Source organism: Stegodyphus dumicola, chromosome 1 (genome assembly GCF_044657685.1).
Source record: "Stegodyphus dumicola isolate Sdum_Otavi_A_Nest chromosome 1, ASM4465768v1".
Classification (NCBI taxonomy): domain Eukaryota; kingdom Metazoa; phylum Arthropoda; class Arachnida; order Araneae; family Eresidae; genus Stegodyphus; species Stegodyphus dumicola.
Window position 1 is genome coordinate 144,507,576 of NC_140768.1, and position 22,093 is coordinate 144,529,668.

General features: G+C 34.2%; 1 non-coding gene across 1 annotated transcript; it reads left to right on the forward strand.

The window, feature by feature from the left end:
- Positions 1 to 21,500: 21,500 nt before the first annotated feature.
- On the forward strand, positions 21,501 to 21,573 carry TRNAS-CGA (transfer RNA serine (anticodon CGA)). Its single transcript has one exon. It is a non-coding gene; the product is annotated as a tRNA-Ser (tRNA).
- Positions 21,574 to 22,093: the final 520 nt, after the last annotated feature.

Below are 22,093 nucleotides of genomic sequence, written 5' to 3' on the forward strand. Positions count from 1 at the left end.
TAACGTTCAATATAACTTATTTCAAAATACAGAAACGTAGAGAAAGCTCATCCAATCTCGCCGCGAATTCGCTACAGTAAACAACAACAGTTTTTTAAACAGAACTGAGCTGAGAGGTTTTCATTTCGCTAAGTTTTTTTAAAAAGCACGATAATATTCTAGTATTGTCTGGAAAACCAAAAGCGTACAATTACGAGGTATCTCTTTATTAAATGCGCGTGCTCCTCTATTTTAATTTTTCCGGCGTAGCTTTATCTTCAAATAATTCGGGTGCAGCATTGCAGGGAGAAATTCTATTAAAAATAGCAAACTAAGTAAATCAATACAAAAACCGTAACAATAAGAATAGAATGTTTTTTCTTGCATTTAGTATTTTCTTTCCCCCTGGCTTGGCGCAGTCCTTTGTGGTCGACATGATTTTTCGTAAGTACCCAAAATTTGTAGGTGGTCTCTCGGAACGCGGTCATTCTTCTGGCACGTAATTAATTATACATAATCAGGCTCTCTTTCGAGGTGTAAAAATACTAATTTGTGTAAATGACAATGGGTCGTTTAGCGTTCAGATCGGCGCGTGTGGTAACAAAGGTGCATGCACCTTGTTACCACACGCGCCAGTCTGCAACGGCAAGAAGGGCGACAGACAGCTGCAATTGTCCAGGCCTTCTTCGGGATTCAAATGGGGCGAAAATATGTAGCAGATTAACCCTGTTAACCATTCTACTCAAAAGATCGCTTTTCTTTAAAATAACTGTAAGCATTAGCCTGGCGGAAAGCTACAGCTTTTGATTAGGCGGTCATGCCTTATGGCAGTGGTCTCAAAGTACACGCATGATTTGAAAATAGCCGACAGGCCGCAGTTAAAAAAAAATCTGATGTGTACACCACATGACTTCCTTGTATTGGAATATTAAATTATACTCATTTTTTCTGGCATCTCATTTAAACTTATTGGATTGAATTAAATCTACTTCGCCGACAGCACATAAACCACAATAGAATAAATGCATTCTTTAAAATTCACTCTAGTATTTGTTTACCATAGCGTCACACTGGCGCTAGATTCATTTAACAGTATTAATAATTATATAACAGTTAACTTATATAATAATTTTGTAACGGAAACTAAGTTAACTGTTATATAATCCAATAATTATACATTTCGTTCATATTATAACTCATAATGCACAAAATTTATATCATTTAAAGAATAGAATTATCTAATCGTTGCCACATGTTCTATTCAAATACTATAATAAAGCTAAAATGACGTATGAAAGAAATTAAGCAAACAAAACAAAAAACAAACAGTTTTTCACAGACGATTGAGTATTTCACATTCAATTAATTCAGTTCTCACTTCGCGAGAAAGCAAAAATACATAAAAACTCAAAATATCTATATTAAAAATTATGAAGTAAATCTTAAACGCTTATTTCCTAGAAAAAATTTCAGAAAGGATTAAGCATGATTTAAATAATAAATGAAGGCGTTATCTTTGTTGTTGCGAAGCTAAGTTTCTCTAGATTGGCAACAAATCCACTAGTCTCCTGTTTCAAATGTAAACATCAATGGCCGCCATCAAGAGAAGTATTAGGCTTAGCGGCACTTAAACAACTTTAAAATTGTTGATAATTCTAAAAATATTGCATAGAGATTTACTAAAGGCATAAAAACCTTAACAGGAAGATAAGAACAACATAATTCAATCATTTTAAAGCAAAAAATGTACAATTTACAAACATATAAGAGTAAAGAAACTGAGATAACTGAGCCGGGTAACAGAGTGGATTATATACGTTTGGTGCGGCCGATTGCAACCAAAATACGAGGTGCACATCTACCTGTTATAGCAGTCCTATATAAAAAATTTCAACGTTCTGAGGCTACTCGTTTTTGAGTTATGCGACATACGTTCGTACTCACGTACGTACATACGTTCGTACAGACGCCACAAAAAATTCTCTTCAGAATTAATTTTAAAGTAGTTTTATAATTTTTTTTGAAGGAAAAGAGTATTTTATTATGTCCTTACGTACAGATATCACGCAAAAACATCGTTAAATTGCATTCGATAGCGGTCAAAATGGATATTTTCGTTGAAATATGCTGCCTGAAACTTTTCGCGATTACAATACTTCCTTTTTACTTCGTACAAGGAAGTAAAAAAAAGGGGACGAATAAAAAATGTTTCCATAATTAATAAAAAAAGTCTGAAAGGTTTCAGATTTTAAATTACTTCCAAAAGGGCGTTTTTTAACGTTTTATGTGTTATCTTAATTTATTAAATATCCTGCACTTAAACCATAATATTCAGTTCAATAGCAATGTCGCAAAATAATTTTAAAATGAACATATCTTTAGAATTTCCGATACACAATTCCGCGCCTGGAAACAAAAAGGTGGTGTTTTTGAAATCCTTGAGTTTGTTAATCAAAGATTCGTTTAAAGTTTTACATATAATCGATAATAAAACAAATTCCAAATTTTAAATTTGGTCTTCCACGTGCCCATATTCGTAGGAGGATTACGTCAGTAAAACTTCGATGGCTCTATGTACGGTTGTTTTATCACAATGCGAGAAATATCCATACATTTATACAGATTTTTCATTATTTAATTTCTTCAAATATAATGCAGGACTCTAACATTTTGTGGCAACAGTTTGAAAAGTGAAACGGACATTTATAGTGATTCAACGCAAAATCGCAAAACGAAAACAATAGTGTTTTAGGGACAAAGCCTCTTTGAGCTAATGATAATAATTTAATAAAAAAAATGGAAGGCTTTCAGATTTAACATTATGCCCAAAGGGACTCTTTTTTTTTAACGTCTTGTGTGTTACTTTTATTTATTAAATATCACGTTCTTTGCACTTAAACCATAATATTCAGTTTAACAGAAATATCGCAAAATAATTTTTAAATGAGAATATATTTAGAATTTCCGATACAGTCTCACGCGCTGGAGATAAAAATGTCTTCCCCCCCCCCGCCCCGTACAATGTTGTCATTGCTCACTTTGAAATCGTTGAGTTTTTTTAACTAAAAATTCGTTAAAGTGTTACAAAATGTAAAATCGATAATAGAACAAATTCCAAATTCCAAATTAGGGCTTCCAGATGCCAATATTTGGTGGAAGATTACGTTATTCAAAATTGAATGGCACTAGGTACCGTTGTTTTATCACAATGCAAGAATCATACATAGATTCATGCAGATTCTTCATTATTTAATTTATTTAGATATAACACAGGGCTCTAATAATTGATGGCAACAATTTGAAAAGCGAACCGACATTTATAGTGAACCAACGCAAAATGCCAAAACGAAATTAATAGTCCTGTGGGTTAAAAAGGAAGAAAGAAAAATAATTTTTTAAACAAAATAAAACATGTTAAATTTGTTATCTAAATACTAAAAATTTTTACTATGTATTTATCAAAATCTAAATATAAGGCAGAGAAAAAATGCAATTTTATACTTATTTCTGTCTGAAATCGAAAAGTTGTTACCTGTATAAAATTTCTGTTGGTCACAGTTTGTAATTAAATGCACTGATGACTAAAAATTAAAATTTTCAGTTTCACATTTATTGTAATAACTAGCGTTTGCTCGGGACTTCGCTCGCGTTAATATCCTTAAATAAGTTTAGCTCCGCGTGAATTTTAAAAACACATTCCGCGTTAAATTTCAGTTAGTACTGCCCTTCTTCAATACCTATAGGCCACGGATATTATGTATTTACGCGGAGTGTATCACCACGAAATCTAGTAAAACTGCTACGTATATTTCCTAATGACTGAAAAATGTTTGTGAAAGAAGAGCCAAAAGCCGGAAATTCTGAAGGATTTCAAATAACAAATTAAATTAAACAAATAAAAATTAATAAACGCTTAATTAATAAATGTTACGCTTTCACGCCTTAATTACTTAACAGATCATCATGAAATTATCAAGAAATATTTTTGATATATTAAAAAATGTTTGCGTGGTTAAAGCGCGCGCAGACAAACTTTTATTTCATTTAACTTATCGTTAAGAAACTTTCAACATTTAATGTTTATACAACGACAATCATTTTAAGCTATAAAACCTATTATATAGTTTACGTTTCAACAGATAAGTTACATTTTATATTTAAAGCGTTAATTTCATTGATAAAAATGTCATTAACGACCTGCATAAACGTAACTTGGGATAAAATCGTTTGGTTTTCTCCATTACTAAATAGTGAAGAAACTGCATATGTCTGTTTCTTTCATTATAGAAAAACGAGGACACCGAGAACTCCCGATTTTAAATAAAAATCGTGTTCTACCTGAATAAGGGCACGAACATTGTGTCCTACTTTCACGTCGAAGCCCGGATTTTGAATTACGAATTTGTTTTTTATTTAATCCATATTTTATGCAAATTTAATGAACTTTTGATTAAAATTTGCAACAGTTTAAAAGCAATGCGTTGCCACTCTGAAAAGCATAAGATACTTGGCGTTTCGAATTTAAACAGAAAACTCAGTGATTTTTAAAAAAGGAAAATATATGTATGATTAAAAAAAAAAAAAAAAAAAAAACTCAGCAAACTTTATCTTTTGATTTAATCAATAAACTCAGAATAATGAGTTGCTACTTCTCGAAGTAAAATATTTTTAACTTCCGCGCGCCAGTGTGTTGCAATTCAACAAATGTAAAATATTTCAGTTTTCTTTCCAATTTAATCTGTTATTGATTTAAAAGCAATAAATGAAGTTCTTCATATCTATTATAATTAACTGCTAGCTGAACCGTGAAATCACACTAGTAATTATCCCATAAAAATCATTATATACTTTTTCCTTTTTATAATAACTATTTGTGCTGCTGACCGAGCACAGGCAACTTAATTTTACAGTTGCTATTTAAAAAAGAAGAAGTATTTACTTTTATTCATAATATCGTATCATAATCGTATTGTTCTCTATTACAGAAGCAAATATTATTTCTGTACCTACTTAGCTTTGTTTGATAATAACTCATAACTACCCCATGTCATACATTTTACCGCGTGTTTATGTTCTCTCGCCATCAATGAAAACAGATCACTGTGCTTAAATTCTCTAATAACAACGTACGTGGAACAACGTTTGCAACTTAATTTTATCACAGCATCAAAACTTCACGTTTGGTGCTCACTGAATTTCTGGAAATACGCATTTCATTAAAATTTGTTCAATGCCGAAAATATAGCATCATGGACTTGTATTTAAACTCTTCAGCAGCTCGCAGATACGGTAAATACTGACTAGAGTCTGGTACTTTAAAATACGAAATTCACAGTCATTTTTTCGCTCCCCGATTTGATTTGTAACCAAAGAAACAACAGCTACGGTGAAGCGTCGACTCGCCCCCTCCGTACACTTCATTTTCATCTAGCGCAAGGGTTCTCAACCTTTTAACCCCATGCACCTCTTCACTCATGCAGACTACCATTTTCGTTCTTCTTTCCAAAACTCGAAAAATGCATATACTAACAAAAAACAGTATATCTAAATATATACTGTTTTTCAATGCGTTTTATAAATTAAATAAGAAAAAGTATAGAAAATGTTGGTAAACACCAAACTTGGAAAAAAAAAACAGGTTTTATACTCATAAACTAAAACTAAATACATAACAAGCATATGAAAGGCGGACCGCATTAAAATAATAAAAATTACCTCTGAGACTATAAAATTCAGCAATGGTTTATCCTGTTCCGCTTCATGAATGCACGAGAATGGATAATGAATTGAAATGCAGTCTCAAATCATGTGGAGAAGATAAAATCTGCGCGGTGATGACGGTACGAGTTATTACTGCTAAGAGCGTTTCTAAAGCCCTCGATGTGCCTATTTTAAAGAACAAATAGATTATAGTTGCAGAAGCAGTTAGTGCTCATATATATCCATGCGTCTAATTCCATATTTATGAATGGAGTCCGGGGGGGATAGTGTTCTACAAGTTGTTTACTATACTATTAAGTTTGCTCTTCCAAATTCAAATCTCTCAGTGTGTGACGTCACTGACTCATAGTCTGCTTCAAAGCAGCTATATCCTGGGCGAAATGAATGTAACTGCATCTACGTTACTCCCACTTCTGTAAGTCAAGTGACGTCACTGAACTTGAGCGTTGATAAATGCTTAACGTCGTTTGAGAAGTTGCTCTTCGCGGATCGCTGTGGCAACATCCACTCGGTCAACCTTATCTTCTGTTTTTTTTTTTTTTTTTTTTTTTGACGATTTTCATTGTATTTACAGAAATATCTTACCTAAAATTTTTGTGTTTGAAATGTTTTATTTGATAACACTTATTCTTCATTATCTTTCTACACCTTAATTTCCAAGATAATAAAGCCTTTTATAGTGCACTCTTCTTGAAGAGCTTTCCAAAGTCCAAGGAGAGTTGCAGGTCGGGGTCTGAACAATCCGCTTTTTAAACATCAAAAAGCGCGAAAGCATTTTCATAGATTTTGTTAATCAAAATACACTCTTACACACACACACACAAAAAGAAAAAAGAAAGAAAGAAAGAAAAAAAGACGCACCGAGAAGATATAAAGCAAACTGGACACAAATTGATTATGCATACAGGTTTCGATGGAAAATGCAAAATTTTACATTTTAACTGCCAATGAATGAACGGTTGTCGCTACAGCGCATCTGATCTGCGCAACTGGAAGGATATTTAAGAAGAGAAATTACGATTCCAGGTCATAGATTCTTTACGAATTTCGTTCCGTGTACTCTGGTAGACAGTAACAATGCCTCGCCTGCAGGTGTGCGAACGATATGCGCAGATGTCAGAATTTGAGAGAGGTCGTGTAGTGGGCTCAAAGGAGCCGGTCGGTCTTACCGACAAATAGCTCGGCATTTGAGCAGGAGAGATGTCACTATTAGACGATGTTGGCAGGACTGGGTGAACCATGGCCGCACACAGCGTCAAGAAGGAAGCGGTAGGCCTAGAGAAACGACAGAACTTGAAGACCGAGCAATCGTCAGAGCGGCACTCACAGCCCCAGATGCATCATTATCATCGATTGTATGCGCAACTAGTGCTTCAGTGACCGCAAGGACCATTCATAGACGGCTCACAGAAAGGGGGCTGGGGTCACGGCGACCCTTGCGCCGACTACCATTGACCTCTGTACAACGTCAAGCCCGTTTGCAGCGGTGTCGGGCTCATTCGCACTGGAATGTCAATGGCGGAAGTAGAATGGTCTTCAGTGATGAGTCCTGCTTTGAACTGAGCCCCGATGACTAGCGAAGGCGAGTCTGGATACGCCCCGGACAGCGGTGTACCAACCTGACTGTCTTCCCTCAGGCAGGCTGACAACCAGGAGTGATGGTCTGGGTGACATTTTATTTCATAGGAGGACCCGTCGCAACCTTACAGCACAGCGATACGTCGACGTCGTTCTAAGGCCCGTTGTGTTGTCCTTCAGGTCACGCCACCCTGAGCTTACATTTCAACAAGATAATGCCCGTACCCACACTGCAGATGTTTCTACTGCTTGCCTTAGTGCTTGCCGAACATTACCTTGGCCAGCAAGGTCGCCGGATCTCTCTCCCATTGAGCACATTTGGAGCATTATGAGCAGGGCTCTCCAATTAGCTCGGGATGTTGACGATCTAACACGCCAGTTGGACAGAATTTGGCACGATACTCCACAGGAGAACATTCCGCAACCTCTATCAATCGATGCCAAGCCGAATACCTACTTGCATAAAGGCCATATGTGGACAAAAGCGTTACTGACTTTTTCGCTTTGTGAAGCTCTATCACTTCAATAAATCATCTAATTTTTCTCAAACTGTAATCATTGCATATTATATCTTATTATCACACTTGCTATATACAAAAGTTAGGGTTAATTTATTTACTATAACATTTAAAATATTTAACGATGCGGCAAAAATATGCTCAAAATGTTTCCCACGCATTGTGTGGTGCTGCCATCTGAAATTTAACTTTCGAACTAAACGCACAAAAAATATTTGCTCTTTATGAAAGTGAGAACAAAGTACCCATCTTATTTGTAATTTATAAGGCTTTTTTTTTTTTAAATCGATGTCAACAGAAGATTAAATTTTATATACAACAAAGGAAATATTTGTTTTTCTATTTGTTTTGCTATTTATTTTTCTGTACATGCACATCACTTCTACCGATTTTTGCTCCATTCGGATAACTCCTCCTTGGTGCGTCTTTTTTTTTTTTTTTTTTCCCCTAAGAGTGTAAATAATCCATTAATCAATCTACTTGTGAGATCCATTAATCAATCTAATAATACTCCATTAATCAATCTAGTTGCGGATCACTGTTTTGATTTATGTCGATGTGGCAGGAAAAAAATGGTATCACAGTACTTTTGACAAAAGTAACTTTTGACTTTCGACACTAGCTCGGCAACTATTTAGCGCATGCGCAAAAAGGCATTAAGGCTGGATCTGCTTCAACACCGCTTACATAGATATTTCACTCATGCGCAAAACGATATTTAGGCTGGATGGAAAGCCCTGTTTTCCCTCGAAAAACCCCAGTTCCCCCCTTCGTTCTTAACATAAATATTCTTTGCCTAATCGATTCCTTGATCATCATTGTCGCTCTTTAAGACTTCTAAAAGTGGTCTGTTCTTTAACAGTGCTGAAGACGCTTTACAAAGGTCAAATATTAAGAGCTTTTAAAACGAAAAAGCTTTTATAACATGACAAGGTAGTTAGCGATTAGCTTCAAAACTACAGACGAGGTCCAAATAGATAGCTTAAATATTTTGAAATTTAAAGAATTTACTAAAAAATTTATGGTTTTTAGTAACCTCTTCATTTTTGCATAGTAAGAATAAAACTTCTCGTGGGTCTGTGACCTTGGTGAACTGAAGTTCATTGTTTGCAGTGTCATTTTTATTAAGCTCAAATATGCACCAAAAATTCTTTTAAAATTTCCTTTTATCGAAGTATTTGGTTTCTAACATGGACTAGTTAAATTTTAATTTTTATGCATAAAGTCATCTATTCTAAATTTAAATAAAAATTTTAAAATGTAGCATAATGCAGTAGTTTTAATAGCGGTTGTATATTAAAAAATGTTCTGTACATTAAATGCTTAGAAGGATAGCCTCCCCTTGCTTTGGTAAATTAGATTAACCTATATATCAATAAAGAAGATTTTAAAATTCAAAAGATCATTGCATATTATATCTTATTATCACACTTGCTATATACAAAAGTTAGGGTTAATTTATTTACTATAACATTTAAAATATTTAACGCTGCGGCAAAAATATGCTCAAAATGTTTCCCAAACATTGTGTGGTGCTGCCATCTGAAATTTAACTTTCGAACTAAACGTACAGAAAATATTTGCTCTTTATGAAAGTGAGAACAAGTACCCATCTTATTTGTAATTTATAAGGCTTTTTTTTTTTTAAAATCGATGTCAACAGAAGATTAAATTTTATATACAACAAAGGAAATATTTGTTTTGCTATTTGACGTGTAGATGGCAGCACTATACATGCTTTTCTAGAAGATACTGATAGAACAGGAATCAATTTATTTAACAATTTTTCACTTCTAACAGCATTCATCAGAACTCGATTATCCCGGATCTCTCGTTTCTCTTCCTAGCCGAAATAGAATTAAGCCTGTACTAAATTTATTCATAACTTATTAATTTTTTTTAATATAGATTTGAATATTTTCGAAAGATTGAAGAGTACATTACACGTTTATTTACAAAACTGTTATATTTATCTATAAGATTTGAAACAAATTTCTAAACAAAGGACAGTAAGATTTTTAGCCCAAATGGGCTACTAGTCTCAAAGCGGGATTTGGCGGCGTATTACTTTCCAAATTCTTGTCAACAAATATTATCGACCTATATTATGTTTACAGAAATACGCTTGTAATGTTTAAAGAGATATAAAGCAAAATAATGAGGAATCTGCATGAATGTATGCACGTTCCTCGCATTGTGAAATAACAACGGTACCTAGAGCCATCTAACTTTGAATAACATAGCCCTCCACCCGACATGGGCACCTGGAAGCCGGACTCTTGAATTTTGAGTTTTATATTTCATATTTTAAAACCTTTAAGGAATTTTAGATTAATAAACTCAACGATTTCAAAGCCAGCAGTGACAACACTTTACACATAAAAACATTTTTATCTCTAGGACGCGAGACTGGCTATCAGAAATACTCAAGATATGTTGTTTTTAAATATTTTCGGATTTTGCTATTCAACTGAATTTTACATTGTGTAAGTGCGAAGAACATGGCATTTAAATAAAATCAAGAAAATTTTCTTACTAAATATTCGTGAAAATATACGTAAATAATAACAACAACAAAAAAAAAAAAAGTCAGAGAAATTTCGGATTTTATATTACAACCAAAGGGACTTTTTTCAACGTTTTGTATGTCACTTTTATTTATTAAATATCATGTTCTTCGCACTTAAACCATAAAATTCAATTCAACAGAAATATCACGAAATAATTTAAAAAGAGCATATTTTTATAATTTCCGACACACAGTCTCGCGCGCTGTAAATAAAATGTGTTTTTTTTTTTTTTTTTTTTTTTTTTTTTTTTTTTTTTTTTCCCACGCAGTATTGCCATTGCTCGCTTTGATTTTGTTAATTAGAGGTTAAGTTCGTTAAAGTTTTACACAATATGAAATAGATAATAAAACAAATTCGAAATTCAAAATTCGGGCGTCCAAGTGCCCATTTTCGGGTGGAGGAATATGTTATTCAAAATTGGATAGCTCTAGGTACCGCCGTTTTTCACAATGAGAGAAACACACATACCTTCATGCAGATTCTTCATTATTTAATTTCTTTAAAAATAATATAGGGCGATAATATTTGGCGGCAACAATTTAAAAAGTGATTCATCGTTTATAGTGAAACGACACAAAATACCGTTTTGAGACTTTAAAGCCCTTTGGGCTACCGCAGCTTTGGGCTAAAAACGATATAAACTTCGACTTGAAATAAATGAAGTTTTTAAATCTTTGCAACATCGCATTTGTAACAAATACATTCTTAAAATGCATTCACGGGCCGCATAAAATTCCTTCAGGGACTGCATGCGGGCCGTGGGCAACCAATTTGAGGCCACTGCTTCAGGAAACTAGGCTTAAGATCGAATATATGCCATCGATAACTTCATAAAAACAGCCGAAGGCTCAAGCCACACAAGCAACGAACGTTAAGAAGTCGAATTAATAGCTAGAATTCAGAAAAGCATGTTTAACCTTTTTTCCATATAAAAATATTTATTATAGTTTTAACCAGGTATGCAGATCTAGCGTTACCTTTTTCAATTTCTTTTTCCCATTTTTGCTTGCTTCCTTGGGTTAAATGAATTATGTTGCTTATTGCTTTGCCATTTCCCCATCCTAGGACCGTCGCTAATGGATTGGAACGTTTTAAGTAGAGGTTCTAAAACAATAAAGGTTAAAGAAGAAAAGAAGGAATACGAAGCAGCCTCCTGACGTTCCTTGTTTAGTGTATTTACCTCTTAGAAAAGAAAAAAATCATCCTTCAAGACCGAGTTGGTTTGAATTTAGGAAATCTGCATGGGAAGGTAAGGAGAAAATATTTTAATTTTAGTATCGTCACAAACATATTGCATTTATATCTCCTGAAATGTCTATATGCATTTATTTATTTAATATTTAATACATAGTGTGCAGGGCTTAATTTCTAAAATTAGAAGTGCCGGAGCCTTATGAAGACCGTCAGGAAGGACGAAAAAGAATAAACAAAATGACTAATAAGAATAATTAATAATTAAAATCAATTAATTAATGAATGATTAACGTAATTAAATTCTAAGGTATTTCTCCCGCCTTCTTAGCATGCCTTCATGGTGTAGTGGTCTGCATGCTAGGCGCGTATTCCACAGGTCCTTGATTCGATTCCCGGGGAAGGTGTTGCTCATTTTACACGTCTCCTGCTTCCAAAACACATAATGTCTCTAAAAAATAATTAAAATTTAATAAGTGATTTTTAATATAATTTATTAATAAAAATAATATTTTCGAGATTAAAATTTTAGTGATTTTCTTGTTCAGTTACATTAAAGAAGTGCCTGAGTCTTCTTATTTAGGGCCCCGGAGCAGTTTAAGCTCTGATAGTGAGTGAATCTGTTTAATCTTAGGCAAAATCTCTTACTCTTTTATGCGTTTCCCAGCAATGCTCGTTTCAGCACTCTTTTTGAAAGCGGACATACCCACAGAATTAAAACGATAAGCGCTATGTTTACAAAATTTTACTGTGTACTCTTCCAGGCCTGATAGACTGCTTACCCCCCCCTTTTTTTTTTTTTTTTTTTTTTTTTTTTGTCAAAATTTCAACTTTAAAAGGTAGCGTGCCGGAAAGGGTTAATGCAGGCTTTACAAAGCAAAAACGTTATCATGCGTGATCTTTATTATTAAACACCAAAGAATATGTGTACATATATATGTATGTATTGCTACGGATTTCGTATTTAAATAGCTAATGTTAGTTGAATTGTAAATTAAATTGTTTTATTCCCCGTGCAGTGAAGCGCGTGACGAATATTAAAGGAAAGCTAAGCCGGAAAATTGAAAATACAAGAGCGCGTGCATGTAACATTTAATAAATATCTCTTTTTGATTTCGAGAAAGTTCCAGAAAATTTCTCGCGCGCGATTTAAAATCTTATAAAAGGAGGAAAACCTCTCAATTCGTAGTTAGTTACTTAGTTTGTTGTTGTTTTAAGAGTTTGTTTAGAAAACTGCTCTTGTTGACTGTAGCGAATTCGCAGATTAGCTTTCTCTAGCTGTTTTGAATTAAGTTCTCTTGAACGTTTGAGTAGTTAAAAGATAACTACTGTGAGATATTGTAATACTGCATGAATGTGAGACGGTAAAGTGATTAGTGGTTGCTGATTGCCTCACTGAAGGCCTTCGTTCGAATCCGGGAAAAGACATGTATGTTTGCAAATGGATAATGTCGATATCGCAAGAAGACACTGAAAATACACTGCGAGCCGAAGGTTCTCTCGAGAGGTTAGTGGTGGGAAAAGAGGTTTGGGAGACTTTCGGACTTCCCCCCTCCCACGCAATTCTATTTCGGGAGAAGGCTTAGTTAGCAAGGTTTGGCGATTCTTATATGCTTACATGGATGCACTGGTGTCTGCCTGGCTTCTAATTGTACCTATATATACACCGCAGGAAAAAAAAAAATGGTACAGTTTTATATCTCCTGTTGTACTGGGCCGATTGACGAAATTCAAACTGCGTTTTTTGCGTCTCGAAATAACATATCAATTTTTTTCCATATATCGATTCTAAGATTCAAATTATGTCAGACTACGAAGTTTTGTAAAAATCGCTTAAATAATTTTTAAAAAATTAGCTCTGAAAATTTTAGCTACTCAATGTTAATTCAATTTCGTATGTAGTTATTAATATCTCTTTTCTATGAAACTTATTTGATTCCTTCTTAAACAGTTCAAAATTTAGGTTCATTCTAAATAAAATTTGCCCATTTTTTTAGGATTTACTTTTAAAATTTGTATTTTTAAATAATTTTATAAATTTTTTCGAAAAGCGTTCTGCATTATGAAGTATAAAATTTTTACAATCATCTTAAAGTAGATCTATTTCTAAGCATACCTGCAAAAAATTAGAGCTTTTTATTTAAAATTTCCGAAAATATAAATGAATTTAAAATTGGCGCATTTTGAAATTTGGCATATTTGTTGAAAGCGATAATGACGAAAACATACGCACTTTGTTAAAATTATTTGAAAGTAGGAACGAAGTGACTTTTCTTCCGCTCCTCCACAATAAAGGGAAAGTAAAATAGTTGGCCAAGTGAATTATTCTTGGCTCAAACTGAAAAAAAAATCGCCAAGTTAAATTTTTGAATTTCTTCGTAAATTTGCACCAAATTTTACAAAATTTAATATTTAGGCATAATTTGAGTAGTAGATTCGAAATATGAAAAACACTTGGCATGTCATTTCAGAAAAAGTCCGATTTTGTGTCAAAATACCTATGTTAGAGTGATGCTATATATAAATCTAATGTATATCCTAAGTCGCGCTTTCGGGACATGAAAAACGCAATATGAATTTCGTCACCTGGCCCAGTAGAACGCAAGATATAGAGCTGTCCCTTTTTTTTTTTTTTTTTTTTTTTCCCGCAGTGTGCATAAATAATTCTCTTATATGATAATTGGCCTAAAAACGCCAGGTATTCTATGAAATGCCGCGTTACTTTGCCAGTAACACAAAGACTTCCAAAGATCGTACATGAAAAAATTCTAAATCTTCTATTTAAAAAAAAAAAAAAAAAAAAAAAAAAAAAACTACTCGTGAGATTTTTACAAAACTTGGCAGCCTGGCATAATTTGAATCATGGAATGGAAATATGGGGAAAAAAAAATGGTATGTTATTTTTAGAAAAAGTCCTATTTTGTGTCAAAATACCTGTATTACAACAAAGCTATATATAAATCTAATATATATCCTAAATTGTGCTTTCGAGACATGAAGAACGCAATTTGAATTTCGTCAATCGGCGCAGTAGAACGGAAGATACAGATACATCTTTTTTTCCGCAGTGTACGTTTGTATGTGTATATGTATGTTTGTATATTATTTGCATTGTGGAACAATAAGGATACGTAGAGCCACCAGATTTTTAACGCACGTAGTCCTCTATCCGTAAACATCTGCCACTCGTAGACCGGTGGAAGAGTATGCGGATTCAAAAGCTGGTGTCTCTAGGAGCCGTCGTTTTTGAATTCCAATTTTTTATCCCAAATTTTGAATTTACAATTTTTTTTTAATTTATTTATTTTATGTTCTGAATGAACGGAATTCTTAATAACAAATTTAGCGATTTAGAAACAGTGTTGCCACTTGTCAAAGCTTAAAATATTTCTCTTTTATTTTAATCAAAATAAAATTCGGCGATTTGAAGGAAATGGGTTGCCACTGCCCGAAAGGGAATATCTTCCATGCGACAGTGTGTTGCCACTCGGAAAACCTTAAGTTTTCTTTTTAGATTTAATCTGCCTTCTATTGACTAACAATTCAAGCGATTTAAAAGCAAGAAACGCAGCTCCTCATCTCTATTATTAGCAATTACTCTTGAAAGAGTAACTATAAAAAATATATAGTAACTTATATGAGTTTTTTTAATATCTAATGTTTAATTAGATATACCATGACTTAAATGCATTTTTATTTAAATGAATCAGATTAAAAAGTAAAATAATGTATTTTGCGAAGAACTGCGCTTGTTCCTTTTTCTGCGTTTATCGCTTAATTTGCTTATAAACTGTAGGGTTATTATTTAAATTAACCAGTTATTATAATTGGAATTTTTACCATAACTTCTCTTTTCCTTTTTCGTCACCAGAATGTAAATGAGTTAGCTAGAATTCAAACTGAGGTTTTTATTTATTTACTTATTTTTTAGTTTTAAGGCTTGCAAATGCACACTACGTTTAGTTCCTGCTAGCTCTGATAGCTGTAATTATTCGCATTATAGCGTTGCCGATATCTTGATTTTGGCACTTTGGTCAGAATTACTGAGCCAGGTTCGAATATACTTAATTATGTAATCTTTGACTACTAGTCCGTGTTTTAACTGGAATATGACTATTCTGTTTAGTTACTCACCGCGAGATGTGACTGATTGCATTTATGTTTTAATGTCTGTTTAAATAAAAAGATTATTGAAACATTTCCATCACTTTTTCATTTATGTTAAATGACATAGCGATAATCTGCTTTACGTCTGTTATTTTTTTGGACTAATTAATATCTACAAATCAAATAAAACCGCATGCAGTAACACACAAATTAAATTTGAAAGTTAAATATGTAAAATATAAAGTTATATTTTAAAGTTTTGCCGAATGACAACCCTCTCATGCATAGAAGATATAAGTATTTTATCTCAAGCAATGGCAATATATTGCTCGGCTTTTAAATAGCTGAATTTTTTGATTAAATTTGAAAAATAAGAATCGTGTACATTGACGAATGGCAAAACACTAGCTGGAGAAGATAAAAATGCTTTATTTCGAGCAGTGGCAATAAGTCTCCTTTTCAACTACTGAGTTCCTTAAATTATAACAAAACGTTATGTAAATAAAATAAAACAAATTTGGCCGTGCCAAAGGGCCCGAGTTCGAATTCCAGAGAAAGGCACAGATGTTTTTAAATGTATACTGTCTGTTGCGAAAGGAGGTCACTCTACATATGCGGCGAGCCGAAAGTCCTCTCAGGAGGTTGGTGGCAGGGAAAGAGAGATGGGAGATCCTCGTCCCGCTTCCCCGGGGTGCTGTACATCAACATTGGGGGGGAGAGGGAACTGAGCTTAGTCGCACTGCCACCTGTAAGGTGCTGTTGCCAACGACAGTAGTATCTTGCGCTCCTTGCCACTAGGAATTTGGTGAGCTTGGGCTAACTATAGATCAGACAAGTAAACATTAGTCAACAACAACAAAATTTGGGTTTCATGGTGCGTTGGAGGACTACTTAAAATTTTGGTGACTCTAGGAGCCACTGTTTTTCTACAAGGCGAGGAATATACATAACTATAGATTATTTTAGTAGCTAGTTTCAGATTTTACTTCAATGGCCACCTATAATAATTAAAAAAGAAGAAGTATGTACTGATTTAAATGAGGTATTAAAGACTTTTAATTAGTCATTTCATGATTCAAATGCATTTTTATTTAAATCGATCATATTAAAAAGTAAAAAAAAGAAAAAAAAAATTCTTAAGAAATTCTTCAATTATTGCTTTGAAATTGCTTAGCTTGTTCATCAACAACAGGCAGATTAAACTCAAAAGTTAAATCTCTTTCGTTTTACAGAATAGCAACACGTTAACGCGTTGGAGATAAAAGTACTTTGTTTTAGGAAGCTGCAAGGATGCATCCATTGACTTAATTCGCTATTCTACTAAAAGTTTCCAATGTAAACAAATGTCGGCCTCTCTAAGCCTAGGACCACTAAATAATTTATAATTCTACAACTATTGTGTGCAGATTAACTAAAGGCATAAAAACCTCAACCGGAAGATAAGCATGACATAATTCAATTACTTTTGAAGGAAAAAAAATGAACAATTTACCAACATATAAGAATAAAATAAAACTGATCTCACCGGGCCAGGAAACAGAGTGAGAAACGTTTGGTACTGCTTATTGCAACGAAAAGGGGTGGTGAGGAACTGCATGTTATAGCAGTCCCTATACAAAATTTCAACATTCTGTATATAAATATGTACACATAATTAAAAACGTCTTTGCTATATTGATTGTGTAGAAGATAGAAGCTTGAATCCGTATTGAAGAGCAAGAATTTTGATGGCGTAGAATGCTGAAATGCTGATTTACAACGAATAAGAAACTGGCAGCCGAGACAGACTGAATGTTCATTTTATTTCAATGAACAAGTTGCGGCTACAAATAACTTGGCACACTATTTGTGCTCATTTAAAAATTTTTACAATTTTGATAAATTTGCAATAAGAAAAGAGCGGCAGATTGCAGTCCGGCTAGGCCGAAGAGTTGAAGGCGAGTGCGCTGTGTTCAGGATGAAATCTTAATTCAGACTGAGTTAGTTCTGATTCTCAGCGCATTTTGACGAAATAATTAATAATGTAAAATTATTATTGGCTGTTTTAGTTTTAGTTCCATTTGCATCATCAGAAATATACAGAGTGTAGCGTAAATGTTGCGAAGAACTTCTAGGGGTGGTAGGGCACATCATAAGGATTAAGAATTGCATAAAACCCTATGCCCAGAAACGTCACTGTACGCCGCCAGAGTGTGCTCTATAGGAGAGTGCTAGTGGAAAGTGAGGATTGCCTCATTCGAGCGATAGGCACCATACGAAGAGCATGGAACGCTATACGAACGGACAGCTTGCAGACATGCACTTAGTGAATAGAACAGCTGAGGGTAATGCACAAGCCGCTGAACGATTATCGATTTATCGAGAACGATTTTCTCCGACAGACATCAACCATACCACAGTTTGCACGTCTGCATCCAAATTTGTGCGACTACGGGTCATTAAGAAGTGGATTCATTTTGGACTGGATGTTCGTAGCCATATGAACAGATTATTACAGCATCCATGGATTGGGCGTGGTGGATCGGTTCCCTGGCCCCTACGCTCACCGCATTTGACAAGCCTTGATTTCTTTTCGTGGGGCGCCATCAAAAGTGTCGTGTATCACGATCCTGTAGTGTCTGAAATGGATCTCGTGGCAAGAGTCGCCTGCGCAGCTGCTACAATCAAAAGAAACGCCCGGTGTGTTTGAACATGTCCAGCAATCAATGGCATGTTTGGCGTCTGATGGTGCAAGCTTCGAGCATCTGTTGTAACATTCAAGCTGTCGTACACCATTTGTATTCCTGTCCAATAAATGTCACAAATAAATCCCTCTCTTGTTTCCTTTCCCATCTTCTACCTCTGCGACCACTTATCCTTGACATTTCCGGGGCTAGATTCCTATGCAATTCTTAATCCTTATGACGTAACCTACCTTCCCTAAAAGTTTGTCTCAACATTTACGGTACACCCTGTATAAGAGTCACATGACATGGATTAGTCTCGAAACGACGCAGTGCAAAGCGATGTTACTATATTTAGAATAGAGAAAAATTAATTTACGCTGCTGATTTAAATTATAACTTAATGTTTTACATATTCTTTATTTTTGTTACATATATATCTATATCTATATATCTATAATTTATTTTCTAAAGAAATATTGATTATATTATCTCCTAAGATTAAGTTTAGTAGAATTATCTTAAAAGAGTGAATCCACAGTTAGTAAGTTCAATTTCGAAAACTATTTTAAAGTAACTTGAATGTAAATTGTTAAAAATGTTTAACGAGGACTTGAATTAAATCAAGGATAACAAAATTTCATTTGTAAAAAGAAATTAATTAAAAGCAAATAATTAAATTAAATGCAAGTAATCATTGCCATTGATCGGAAATTAGTTGACTTTCAAGGGGAACATACCAACTCCCGTTCAATGAACAATAATTAAGAAATAAATACGAAGGTGTTTTGTCCTTTAGTGGAGTAATAAGGCGATGCCAAACCGGCAATTCAAATTGGTAGTAAAATAACTCGATTTCGTATTAAGTGAATTTAAGATCATACAACATCATATATATATATATAGGATACTGCCGATTGCAACGGAAAAAGTTTTTTATTTTTTTTTACCCCTTTTGTGTGTGTGTGTGTGACAGAGAGATTATGGCAAAGCCTTGGAGGCTATCTGCCAAAGGAGGGAGATGCTTTAGAGGAGGACTAAGGTAAATTAAATATACAAGGGAAAAACCACGAAAACGCCGATGCAGCCAGTCCGTTCGCGGGATTCGAAACTTGGACAGAACTACCACTGTTCAGCTAGTTTATCGCTCGGCCGCTGGTGGCGCAACGAAAAAGGAGCTGCACAGCTGGATGTTATAGTAGTTCCATATACAAAGTGTGAGTTGTGCGAGATGCATACATACGTACAGATGTCACCGAAAAATCTTTTCTAAATCCATTTTACAATCCGTTCTATAAAAGTGTCCTTTATTCTGTCCGTATGTACAGATGACACGGGAAAAAAAAAAGAAAAAAAAAGGTCTTTCAAATGAATTCGAGAGGGCTCAATATAAGAATATTTTCCCTGAAATGTGATGTCCGAAATTTTTCGCGACTGAAATCCTTCCTTTATTTCGTACAGTGAAATAAGAAATATCTTGCATTTTGACAGATGGCAACAGTTTGAGGATGTTTGATTTCGAGTAGTATGGCCACTGCTCGCTGTTAACTATCTCATTTTGTCAATCAAAAATTCCCAGATTCGTACCAAATATGAAATAATTAAAAGAATTTAAACTTCTGGCTTCGAAGTGTACATTTTCGAGAGAAGGATTACTTGTGTTCAAAACTGGGTGGCTGTAAGTACCGCTAAAATTTGTCCACAACGCGAGGAACATGCATAAATACACAAATTCTTCACTGTTTAATAATAGCCGCAGAAATTATCGTTATGAAAGACATTAGTATCTAACTACTTTTTCGAGACACTACATATGTATCACGAAAGCAGCTATAGCTGAAAATAGCAACAAAAAGGGGGGAAAGACACAGATTATAATTTTTGCTCTTTTTAATAAACTTTGATTTTTCGATATTGTATGTGTAACGCATTTTTATTTTTTACTCCCAGTTAATTAAGTTTCAGGAAACTGCATATAAACATCGCCTATTTTTATTGTTCTTGTTTCTATAAGAAATAGCAGCAAACATCCTATAAGAAACAAAGACGCAATAAACGTTCTTCTTCATTGTGCTACACACAGTTGTTTAATCGCGACCGACAGTATGTATGTAAAGAAAAAAAGAAAAGAAAAGAAATCGCGGTGATCCGTTAACGGGTAAACCAGCTCGAACAAAACATCAGGGAAATTTTATCTTTGGAAATTTTGTTTTCGTAATAACGGCTTCTTCTTCCGTAAAGAAAACAAGAATCTTTGTTTTGTTTGGGGTTATAGAAGCGCAGCATTTTCAGCTAGTCTTCTTAAGGTTTCATTTGATACGGAACGCAAAAGCCGTTCTTTATTACGTTCGAATTCAACGAAGTGTGAATAAACAGGCATGTGGAAAATATATTTCTTGAGAAAAATTTTAACGTAATTATAAAAATAAATTAAAAAAAAAAAAAGTGAAAGCTTTCAGATTTTTTATTCCACCCAAATGGTCGTTTTTTTACCCCTTTGTATGTTACCTTTATTTGCTAAATATCATGTTCTTCACAAGCAATATCGCAAAATAATTTAAAAAGAGCATATCTTTAGAATTTCCGATACACAGTCTCGCGAGCTGGATATATATATATTTTTCTAAACCATTGCTCGCTTTCAAATCGTTGAGTTTGTTAATCAAAAATTCTTTAATGTCTGACAAAATATGAAATAGATGATAAAACAAATTCCGAATTTGGGTTTCCTGATGCCATATTCAAATGGAGGACTACGTTATTCAAAATTGGCTGGCTCTAGGTACCGTTGTTTTTTAATAGTGCGAGAAACATACATAAATTCATGCAGATTCTTCATTATTTAATTTCTTTTAAATGTAATGCAGGACTCTAATATTTGGTGACGGCAATTTGAAAAGTGAAACACCATTTATAGTGAATCGACGCAAAATGCCAAAACGAAATCAATATCCCTTCTGGGCAAATTGACCCTTTGGGCTAATAAGATTTCATATCAGATCCAGTTAGTTTTGTTAGAGAGATATAATCCTTCCAAGAGAATACGAAAGACAATTTTTGTTTACAAAATTTCAAGGCTAAACGACTGAAACACTTTCTACAAAACTGAAACATGAAGACCGTAACATTTCCGTTTCTTAGCTTATAAGGTATTTCTCCCGCCTTCTTATCATGCCTTCGTAGTGTAGTGGTCAGCATGCTCGACGCGAATTCGAGAGGTCCGTGGTTCGAGTCCCGGCGAAGACGTTGCTCATTTTTCACATCTCCTGCTTAGAAATAACCTAATGTCTCTACAGTGGCGCCCGAACTAAAAAGTGGTGGATGATGGTTCTCCACCACCGTAATTTGGCGATTGGGTTCCCTAATCCCCAGTCGCCCTTTAAAAGGGAAAGTATATAAGGTATTTCTCTGGCCTTCTTAGCATTCCTTCGTAGTGTAGTAGTCAGCACGCTCGGCGCGTATTCGAGAGGTCCGCGTATTCGAGTCTCGGCGAGGGCATCGCTCATTTTTCATCTCCTGCTTCGAAATAACCTAATGTCTCTACAAGCTTAAAGTTTGTAATTTTATACAACGTTTGGCACATTCAGACGGTTATTTGATACATTTATCTTTTAAATCAAATCTCATGAAAAAATTTTTACAGAGGCTAAGAGAGTTCTATAGAAATTTCTACAGAACTTTATAGATGATATATTAATTATAGTTGATTGATTTATTATAGACGATCATCTACAGATCTATTGCCAACATTCAGAGATCTTAACCA